The sequence below is a fragment of the Chinchilla lanigera genome, unplaced genomic scaffold (genome assembly GCF_000276665.1).
Source record: "Chinchilla lanigera isolate Chin_1 unplaced genomic scaffold, ChiLan1.0 scaffold00071, whole genome shotgun sequence".
Lineage (NCBI taxonomy): Eukaryota > Metazoa > Chordata > Mammalia > Rodentia > Chinchillidae > Chinchilla > Chinchilla lanigera.
In genome coordinates, this window is record NW_004955472.1 from 1,540,973 (window position 1) to 1,551,818 (window position 10,846).

Consider the following 10,846-nt stretch of genomic DNA (forward strand, 5'->3'; position numbering starts at 1 on the left):
GGATCCGGCGGCGGTGCTCCTCGGCGCTCCCAGCCTCGCTGCCTGCCGGGGCGGTGGAAGGGCGCGGCGCCCCGAGGGCGCGGTGAGTACCCCGCGGCTGTCTGCGCGGAGCTGGACCCTCCAACCCTCGGGCGGACAGACCTGCGGACGCGCGGTCCTCGTGCGCGCCGGAAGAGTGAGGGGAACACGCGTGGATCCGCGGCAGGGGGAGGCAGGAAAGTTCATGAGAAACTTTGCCCACAAACTCGGGGGCGGGGGCGCAGAAGCGGCCCCCCACGTCCGGGCGAGCCAGGGGTTGGGCGTGGTAGTGGTGGGGCTGGACAATCGGCTGGAAGGAGGTGCTAGGAGCGGTTTGTCCTGGTGTCCCTGTTCGTCCTACCCTCCAGCCCCACGCGCCAGGTCTGGGAAAATTCCAGGGCTTGGGGGGTACCCAAAGGCGGCTTCTTTCTCGGGCAAAAATCTGGACTTCAAAGCGCCCCGGGGTGTGAACGGACAGCTGTGCGTCTGCCAGAGCTTGTGTGTCCATGTGAATCCTCCTGTGTGTGTGTGTGTGTGTGTGTGTGTGTGTGTGTGTGTGTCTCGGTGTGAGCCTGCCTGTGGTTTTCTCGCGAGTCCGCCTGGATGCATTTCCGTGCAGCCAGTGGGTCTCCTCCAGTGCGTCTCTGAAGTCCCCGGTTGGAATGAGTCTGCCTGTGGTGTATCCCCAGGTGTCTCTTTGTGAGCCTGCCCGTGTGTGCCTCCTCTGGTGCGGCTCTGTGTGAGCAGGCCCGGGTGTCCCTGCGTTGTCAGAGTAGTATGCCTCCCGGTGCGTGGGGGGCTGGGCCGCGGGAGGTCACCAGACGGACAGCTCTGCTCCTGGGCTCTGCGCCTCTTCTCTCCTGAGCCTCCCTTCAGCGGTTAGCTCCATCTCTCCTCGCCTGCTCCCTGGGTCCCCTCCCCCTCCAGTAGCTTCGGGCGGGCAGGACTATTTCACGCCTTGTTGAAAATTCAGGATTTTCTTTCTCTTTCCGTCTAGTCTGTCTTTGAGAATCGTCTGTGTGTGTCTGTGTGGCTGGCAGCTTGTCTGCAACACTGGGTGTGTGTCTGCATGCCGTTGTAGGTATGTGTTTGTAACACTAGTTGTTTTGCCTTTGTTTTGTGTCTGTGTCATGGGGGTGTTTGTGTGGCCTTAATCATGGGGGTGTTTGTGTGGCGGTTAGAGTCCGAAATGCTAGGTGTGTTTGTGCATCTGTAATCGCTGTGTGTCGGGGCGTCTGAAACGCTGGCTGTGTTTTTGTGTGTCTAGCCCTGGGTGTGATGGTGTGCTGTTGCATGTGTGGGGATGGTGCTTAAACAATCAGAGATTTTTAGGGGGGTAGGGCTAGGCAGTGCTGGGGGTAGAGGGGCTGTGTGTCTCACACTGCGCCCGTCTCCGCTCTCAGGACCCACACAGACCCTCTCAGACGGTTCTGGGCACCCCGGTCAGAGATGGAGCAAAAGGTTCACACCGCCAGATCTGATTATCCGGGTGGGACCTGAGCCTCCACAGAGACTGAGAGTTTGAAGTTCACACTCAGGGCTTCCTGAGGCTCTGAAATTTGCACTCACATTCACACTGGGACACTTAAAGTTCATTTTAAGGTCTTGGGATTGGCACTCCAACTCACACGCAGAATTACACCAGGACAGTGGGGCTCACATTCTGAATATGTTATTCTGGGGGTCACCCAGGTTCGCACTTCAGTCTGGGGTTTACGCGCACACTGAGACTGTGCTCGAACTTGGATGCACAGTGGGGCTGTGGGCTCACACTTAGACATTTCTAACTCTTAGTACATAGGTTTGCACTGAGACTTGGAACTCACACTTAGAAGCTGATTTGGATTCCAGAGCTCACACTTGGACTCACACTAAGACTCAGGACTTTCCTGATTCACATTTTCATTCTGGGATTCAGAGTCGCAGTCAGATGAGGGGTTCACACTCAGGCTCACATGTGAACCCAAGAACTCGTAGACATTGCAGTTCCTAGTCTTATAATTCCACACTGGACTCACATGCAGACTCTGTAGGGACCGTGGCACTTACTCAGATTAATGGTAGGACCCTTGGGTTCTCACGGACTGAAGTGGGGAGTCTGATCGGATTCACAGGGGTAACCCGGAGCTTACATTTAGACTCACACCAGGGTCAGGGTGACTTCCTCACACTCAGACTCACATTAAGAGTCTAGTGCTCACACAAGATTCTTACTTCCACCTTAGGATCACTTAGATTTACACCAGGACCCTGACATTCACACTCATATGGGTGCTGTGGGGCTCACACTCAGACTTTAAAAAGAACCCAGTGTGCACAAGTGGACTCATGTGGGACCCTTAGCTCATATTCAAAATGCCGTTAAGACCAGGGACTCACACTCAGACGCTAACGCGGAGCTCTAGTGTTTCACTGACTTGTTTGGGACTCCCAGGACTCAAGCCCGCACTTCACTGCTGGAGCTTCCTTACATTCTGACTTACTGTGGCTTGTAAATGAGGTGTCCTGGGACCTGGATTCATACTCAAACCCACACTTCCACTTGAATTCCCACTCAGACTGACATTAGATTCTGGCACTTATGTTAAGCTCACACTTCTGGGGCTCATGTCCAGGCCCAAATTCAAATCATGGTGTTCACAAAACCCAGTGGAATTTAGGACTCAGTCTTGGGTACCTGTGCTTTGATCTGTAGTACGTATCAAGGCAATCAAAGTTTGGAACAGATACTACTATAAGACCTGACCTCTCCAAAAGATGGAGGAGACAGGATATATATTTGTACATCCCTCACTTAGACTGTGGGCTGGCGGAGGAGGGGTGGGAAAGACACAATTAAACCTCCCTACCTTATGCTGCACAAGGAGACCAGGCTCTTGGCAGGAAGGTGTGATGACTTGATGGTTCAGAGATGGCGTGAACCTTTCGAGTCTTCCATGGGCCATCCATACCCCCTTAGTTTGGACACCCTTTCTATGGTGGAGAGGGCCAGGCGTGGGGAAACACAGTGTTCTCCTAGGATGCCCTCCCAGGCCATCCAGTCATTCTTAGGATGGGAAGGGCAAGACTGACCTGGGCAGTAGAGGTCTGCTTCCAGGGACTGTTCCAGGGTGCTGAATTTGTAATTCTGAGAAATGGTAGCCTCAGATCTGTGGTGAGAGCTGGAGGAGAAAACTGGGCTGTACTGCACCTTCCCTCCTCTGCTGGGCTAGAGCAGGGTGGGGACTGTGTTACATCTCAGGGTGTCTCCTGGAATGCCTTTTGAACCCTATCCTTGCTCGCTCCAGGATTTGCCCAGGCATCCCCACTCTGCTCTGCAGGAGAGCAGGAGCCCTGGGGTGCCGAGGCTGCAGCCAGCCCTGGGCCTCCTCCACCAGCCTTAGAGACATGGTCCTGGACTTTACATGGCCCTGGACTTTATGTGCCCCTTGCTATGGGAACCCGTCCACTGGGCTCCTGAGGCAACTCCTTCCCCAGGGAGCTCACTCATTTGGGACCTGAGCGGCATGCACCTCCCCCAAGGCTGAGATGACTGGGCTGTAACTGCTCCCTGGCCCTGAAGGGGACACATGCTCTCCAGCCCCCTATGGGGGTGGGGGGCTTGGAGGCAAGGCGCCCTGCTCTCTGCCCCCCCATGGCGAGTTGAAGTGTAAATGAATCGGAAACATATGGAGTGGATTTTCTTTGAAATGCAGATGGGCTGGGGGGGGTACCATGTGTGCCTGGTTTGGGGGAGACCCTGAGAGTAAGGAGCTGGGGAGAGCTGACCTCTCCTCCAGACCCACCATGGGCAGGGGGTGTGGGGGAGAACTCAGCTGTGTAAACTCTTGTGGCCCTGGGTGACCACACCCACTGGGACATGGCTTCCTGTGGGGAGGGGCCAGAGCGGCAAGTGGGCCCTGTGGGTGGAGAGCCTGTGGTCATCACCCGGCTACCTCTGCAGAGGGCAGAGGGAGTCCCTGAAGCATGGAGCCATGCTGGGTCAGGGGTTCCCGGAGCCAGGAACTTTGAGGGCAGCAGGGTAGGAGGAGGAGCCAGAGCAGATGTGGGAGAAGAGTCAACTCTGCCTTAGGGAACCAGCTCCTAGAGCTGGGGCTAGCACCACAGTGGGAGGGACTGAAATTAGACTATGGTGGTGACTTGTGGCCAGCATGAGGGCCCCAGCTGGGGTTAGGAACAGACTGAAGAGTCATCAGTTCTCCAGGAGGACAGGTTTTGGCAGACCCAGGGCAGTCAGCATGCCCCCCCTCCCCCGTCATCGAGCGGGGTGGCATAGTGGTTGCCTTTGAGCTTGACTGGCACCCAGGTACAGGGTCTGCCTTGCTCTCGACTCTGCCCTGTTCCCTGACGGACCTGGTACACAACCGGAGGGTAGTGCTGATGCACAGTGCATGGGTTCCCTCCTATCAGACACAGCGCTCCTTGGGAGCAGGGCTGTCCTCACCCCCTGCACAGTATTGGCAGGGAATAGGTGCTCGGTGAATGCTGAAGATGAGTGGAGAGAAGGGGCCTTCTGGCGTTCATGCTGTGAGATCCACAGTCCCTGTTGAACACCCTGTTTGGCTCCAAGGAACCCAGAGTGGTTTTTAGGCTAGACTACAGGAAGGACTTTCCTTTACTAAGAGGAGTACGGAGAAGGAGGGCGTTAATCCTTGGGAGGTCAGTAGGAGGGGAACGCAGACAGGGCAGTAAGCCTGACTCTGTGGCAGAGGCTGACTGCGCCGCCCTCTTCCCCGGCTTCAGGGTTTGTCACAACGTGGGAACGCCTTCTGTTCTCCTGTGGTTGTGCGCATGTTCACTACTCTCTGTAGGTCTGGGGTTCTTGGGCCCTAGCAGAGGGAATGGACTCCACCTCTGACCCCCGGAGGCTGGGCTCAGGCTGTGTCCTGCTGTGCTCAGCACGGACTGTGGGTACTGGCTGTTAATGCTCGTCCAAGAACGCGGGGTTTGGACCCCAAGTCCTCTATCCTGTCAGAGCCTGGTAGTTGCCAGTGTAGCAGGGACGGTCACCTGGTCAGACAGAGAGGCAGGGGGAGATACGCACATGCATCCAGAGCCAGGAGCGCCCGGCGGGTGTGTGAGGCTGGGGAAATTGAGGCAAGCACAAGTAGGAAGTGCACAGGAGACAGCTTTGGTTATGGATGGAGCAAAGACCTGTGAAATTAGTGGTGCCTTTTAGTCAGATTATGGTAACATTCAGGGCAATTGGTTATCCTTCACTGCAGCGTTTCCTTTGCAGAGTCTGAGATACATCTGATAGCAGACATAAAAATCAAGTCGTCAGTGGAGCCTTTCAGGTCCAGCCTCAGGATGTTCCAAGTGAACACTTGGCGAGAGCAAACTCTTCCCCGTGCCCTTTCTGAGCCACTGCCCCGTCCCACCTTGGCTGAGCCCTTCCTTGCTGCCAGGACCCTCCTCTATAGCCCCTCACCTCACTGCTGGCTCCTGTGCCTTTGTGCAGCCCCTCTCCCAGAGGGGACAACATGGTGGTCCCAGCAAGGCAAGAGGAGCCCAGTGTCGGGGGGCAGATGCCACGTGACCTTGGCCCATGAGCTGACCTCTCGGGGCCCCTCCGTGAAATTGCAGGATGGGGGCTGGGCCCTGGCCCAGGCCCGGAGGAAAGGCGGTTTTGGCCCCCGTCCAGCCCCCTGACGTCAATGACTCCAAATAATGGAATCAATATTGGGGGGGCAAGCGCGAACCAGGCCCCAGCGATTAGAAACAGATCAGCACAAACCCGCAGCTGATTCTGATAGAGCTGCCTTGGCGCTCTAGGGTGGGAGGCCTGGAGGGAGGTGGACCTATGAGGGGGGCTCAGGATGGGGAGATGGAGCCACCCTGTGTCCAAAGCAGGAGAATGCATGAGTGGGCAAAGGCTGGGCTGTTGGGGGTTGGAGTGATGGGGGGGGCCCTGGTCTTAGTCCCCTCCCCTGAGCCTGTGGGACTCCAAGGCTAGGTGGTTTGTGGATGGAGACTTCTTTCAGCGGGTGAGTGGTGAAGGGTGGGCAACGGGAGTTCATCTCCCTACACCCGAGACCCAGGCCTCCAGGCCATATGAAGGGTCCAGGTTATACACAGGTAGGTGGAGAGAGTTCTAAGTGGGATGACTTTGCCTGGAGCCAAAGGGCATTAATCAAAGATACTACAGAGATGGGTATCCCCCTCTGACTGTCAGCTTGCGTGCTCTAAGCCTAGAAGACAGCAGGTGAGGATGGAGTGGGCCATGGGGTCCATGGGGGGCTGGCCTGGCGGCAGCTGACAAAAAACAGGAAGAAGAGCTGGGGGAGCGGCTGTAATTATGAGGCATTTATTATTAATCAGATGAAATTGCTGGAAGCAGCTGGTGTAATGTGCGTAGCGATACAGACTGCATGCTTTCCCCCAACACGGACACACATGTACATGCCACACACAGCCAGAGTCTTGCTTGCTTTCAAGATTTTTTTCTTGTAAGGTCAGATAGGTCTTAAGTATCTCCGTGTCTGTGGAAATCAGTGTGTATCTGCGTGTGTTCTCATGTCTGCCTCTGTCGTCCCGGACAGCTTTCGTTCTTTGGCTTGATGTGTGTCTCCGTCTCTGTCTCGCCCTCGCATCCCCGTCTTTGACCCTCGTCTGTGGTGCCTGCGCCTGTCACCGTCAGCTAGCTTGTCTGTGGTACCTTGTGTTCATTTTTTGGCTCTCCCTCCTTGGTGTCTCTGGCTCTCTGAGCAGGTGTGGATGATGCAGAGTTCCTTTCTCATGCATACGTGTTTAGGCACCTCATCGTACCTTTGGCAGGTGTGTCTAGGACCTGTCGGGCAGGCAGTTGGATCCTGAGGGTCTCCTGGGGCCCTGTAGAAGCTGAAGGGTATGTTAAATGACTGCACTAACCAGCACCAGCTCCCTTAGCAGCTACCAGCTGTGTGGCTGGGCAAGCTGCTTTTGCTGTGTGAGGCTCAGTTTCCTCATCTGTAAAATGCAAACAGGGTTATCTCTGAAGGTCAGTTTGATAATTCAGTACGGAAGTGTGAGTTATGGGCTTATCACAGTGTCTGGCTAACCGAGAGCACGAAGAGCTGCTGACTGTCGGGATGTAGCTTAGTGAGGGGATACTTCCCTAGTGTGTGTGAGGCCTTGGGTTTGGGTCCCAGCACTGTAAGAAAGAAAAGGAAAGGAAAGAAAAGGGGAAAGGGAAAAGGAAAGGAAAGGAAAGAAGAGAAGAGAAAAGAGAGAGCGCAAGCCAGCCAGCTGTTACTGGGACAGGTACAGTGGTAATGGGTGAGAGCTACAAAACAAATCGTATAGCAGAAAGGCCTTGGGGCTAGACGTGGACTCAAATTCAGGCTCTAGAACCTTTCTACTCTCTGGTCTTGGGCAAGTTACTTAACCCCTATGAGTCTCAGTTTCCTTAGCTGTCAAAGGGGGAGAATAGTAGAACTTGCCTTTTAGAGAAGTTGGAGATTAAATGAGATAATGCGTAAAAGGAACCTAATGCTTGCTAGCACATAGCATGCTCAAAAGTCATAGTGATAACAAGGATGAGGGTGTTGTGGTGAGTGCTGTGCTCCTTGTACACTGTACCTGTGGTTCATAGTGATAACAAGGATGAGGGTGTTGTGGTGAGTGCTGTGCTCCTTGTACACTGTACCTGTGGTGTACAGTGTACACTGTACCTGTGGTGCCATGCTTGTGCTCCTTGTCTCCATGTGAGTGTGCATGCACACGTGTGTGATAGCCAGGCGCTCATATCTGCAGACTGCTCGTGTGGCAGTTTTGGGTCACTGTGGGTATGTGTCTGGGAGTGGTGTCAGGCCACTGTCTCTGGCCTTCGTTTGTCCTGTGGTTCAGAACTAAATCCAGCGAGGGTGCCGGAGGAGTCTGTACTACTCTAACTGTTCCCCTTCCGGATGTCTGTCTGCCATGCTCCTTGTGCGGGGTTGTGAGTGTGGATGAGCTCTGAGTTGGACTAAGATCTGTGGCTCTTCTGTGACCTCTGATTTGTGCTCTTTGCTGTTCTAGAATTCAGCCTTGTCACATCATCCCGCCCCCTTGGTTTTGGAAGTCTAGGGAAGAATTTGGTCTGGCGGAGGAGGAGGACATTGATGTGCTTGGAGTGCAGCTGGTGGTGAAGAGGTAGGTGCTGGGGCCCTGGCAGAGCAGGTCAATCTCAGGGCATCAGGCAGGTAGGTGCATGGGGGCTGTAGGTGTGAGAGGTGAGGAAAGTACCTGACATCCTTTCATTCAATTCCCCTGACCTTCTGCCCCTGCAGTTTGGGCTCTGCCTGGCTTGGGGCTTTTCATGCCCTATGGTAGGCCCAGAGAAGGGAAGAGATTTACCCACAGTCACAAAAGCAAAGGTAAAACTAAGCCGGAACTGGGTTCTACCCTGAGAGGCTGAATCCCAGATATGAGAATATGTTTGCGTTGCAGTGTTTTCAGGGTTCCTCTCTGACCCCAAAACTTCACTCTGGCTTGATTAGGGGAGCAGCTGGGCTTGGAGTTGGAAGGGCAGGTCGGAAGGCCCAGGCTCTTCTGGGGCCAGCTGTGGGGCCGAGTCGACTCTCTGCTTCATTCAGGCCAGGGGAGGCCCCTGGATTGGCAGCCCGGGGGTGGGGGCATCCAAGGAATCAAGGCACTGGAGCGGAACGGAAGGGCCTATTGTCCAAAACCCGCCAGAGGCCCACAAAGGCCGGCTGGGCTTTTCATCTCAGCTCCCAAACAGACTGGCCATTTTCCTGGCCTGGGCAGCAGGTAGGGGGGGTTTGCTAACTCCTCAAAACTAGGGGTGGTGTATTGAGGACGGAGTGGGGAACCCCAGGCCAACATGTGGCTTTAAAAGCAGTTTAGATGGCACCAGGGCCCAGGTGAGGAGGGAGGGATGGCTCTAGAGCCATGAGGAGTTAAGTTTCTCACCCCACTGTTCCAAAGAGCTAAGGACATGGGGTAATGTATGGGATGGAAGAGTAGGACGGGGCCAGGCTGCGGCTCACAGGCAGATGCGTGATACTTATGGGGCACACCTGGGAAGGTCTGACTGTGCTGGGAAAGTGGGCCGCTGAGCCTTGAGCATATATGAGCCTCTCCCAGACTGGGAACACCTGAGGGAGCCAGGACAGGGGCTGGGAAAGACAAGGCTAGGGCTTGGGAGGGAGAATGCGCCCCCCACAGCATGAGGGACTGAGGCCAGACAGCAGGAAGGACTTCCTGCCAGTGAACAGTAGCTCAGATGCCATGACCCTGTCCCTGGGGATCCCAGAGGGTCACAAAGAGCAGGGGAGCTGGAGTCACCCCAGGGGCTCAGGCTGAGGCGGCTTCTGTGGGGGCTGAGGAGAAGGCCTGGGAGGGAGGATCTGGCAGTTCCATCCACCCTCCCCCAGCAGCACCTCCAGCATCACTTTAAAAACAGCTTTTTAATTTAACAAAGTGGATGAAAAACTGTTTTTGGAAATAAAAGATATCTGCTGTCTCCCAGGCTAGCACTCAGCCCTTGCAGAGAGCCTCTCTCTGGGTTTCTCTGGGCTGCCGGTGCCTCTCTTCCTCTCTCTCCTCGCTTTTTGTGTTTGTTTCTGCTCCGCAGCCCCCCACCTCGCCTCTGGCCTCCCGTCACCTCTCCACCTCCTTCTCCGCCGAGTAGCGCTGGGTCTCCTCAGCTCTCTGCATCCTCTCTCTTCCGGGGCTCTCTCCCCTGATTCGTCTCTGTCTCCCAGCCTGTCTCAGTCCCTGTCTCCCTCCTCCCCCTTCCTCTCCCCCAACCCCAGCTCTAAATGGGTCTATTTAAAACGCCCGACGCTGCCAAGTCAGAAAAGCGTCTCCTGATAAAGCGCATTAGGCAGAGGGAGGGAGGAGGAGGGCGGAGGGGGGAGCGGCGGGCGGGGGCGGCGGATTGATCCAGGCCTGTAACCCCATTAATCAGGCAGTGTGGATCCCCCTCCCTCCCCCAGCTTCAGCCCCTTTGAGCTAAAAGCCCCTTAAATATTTATCACCCCTCCCCCACGGGGGCAAGAGGAGGGGTCTGTGGCCCTTGGTGTGAGCATCCCCAGCTGCCTGGTGCCCCCGACCCCATGTGTGCATGCACACGTGTGCGTGTGCTCATGTGTACATGCATGGGTGTGCATGCCCAACAGGCCAGGGCCCGGCTGCTGACTTGCCCCTACCGTTTGGGCAGCCTGGTCCCTTGGATAGCCCCTGGGGACCCTAGGCATGCGGCCGTTCCCCTTGCCTCCTGAACGGCAGCCTGGGCAAGCAGAATAGGGCCGAGGCGTTAGTGGGGTCCTTGTCTCTCCGCAGTGGCTGGCATTTGCAGTTACTCTGCAGCGTAAGACTGTGAGCTGAGGCTCAATTTCCAGATTCCGGCAGATTTCCAGGGCAGGAAGTGACTTGGGGTGTAACGGGGCATTTCCCTACAGTGCACAGAAGTGCTTGGAAGACTGTCGAAGTTCCCCTTCCCCTCAGAGGGCAGACACATCACCTGCGAATGGTTGGTGGCCTTCCATACTGTAAAGAATGTGAGGTGACCTGGGCCGGGGGGGGGTCCCGTCACCCCCAGGAGCTGGGAGGGTCACCCCGAGCTGGGCCTGGGTTGCGCGTCTCACGGCCTGGTTGTACCCCGACAGCAGAGGTCAGCCCTGAGGCGGGCAGCGTGGCTGGGGTGGCTGGAGGCAGCTTCATTCTGGGGAGGGGGCCCTGGCCCTGCTGGGTGCGCGGAGGGGCCTGGAGCCAGAGGGTCCCTTCCTCGCCGCCCCTCCCCCGGCATCAAGTGCCACATCTCCTCCTGACTCAGACAATTAGATTCAAAGGATGACCTCACTGCATGCCGTCCCTCGCTGCTCCCTCGCTCGCTCGCTCGCTC

At 56.1% G+C, this 10,846-nt stretch overlaps 1 protein-coding gene across 1 annotated transcript in view; it reads left to right on the plus strand.

Annotated features, from left to right (window-relative positions):
• The window catches only part of Cntfr (ciliary neurotrophic factor receptor), a gene marked incomplete at its 5' end in the record, with an annotated part of 36,762 nt that continues 25,916 nt past the window's right edge, over positions 1-10,846 (plus strand). Inside the window, 1 exon segment of the mRNA XM_005401058.2 lies at positions 1-82.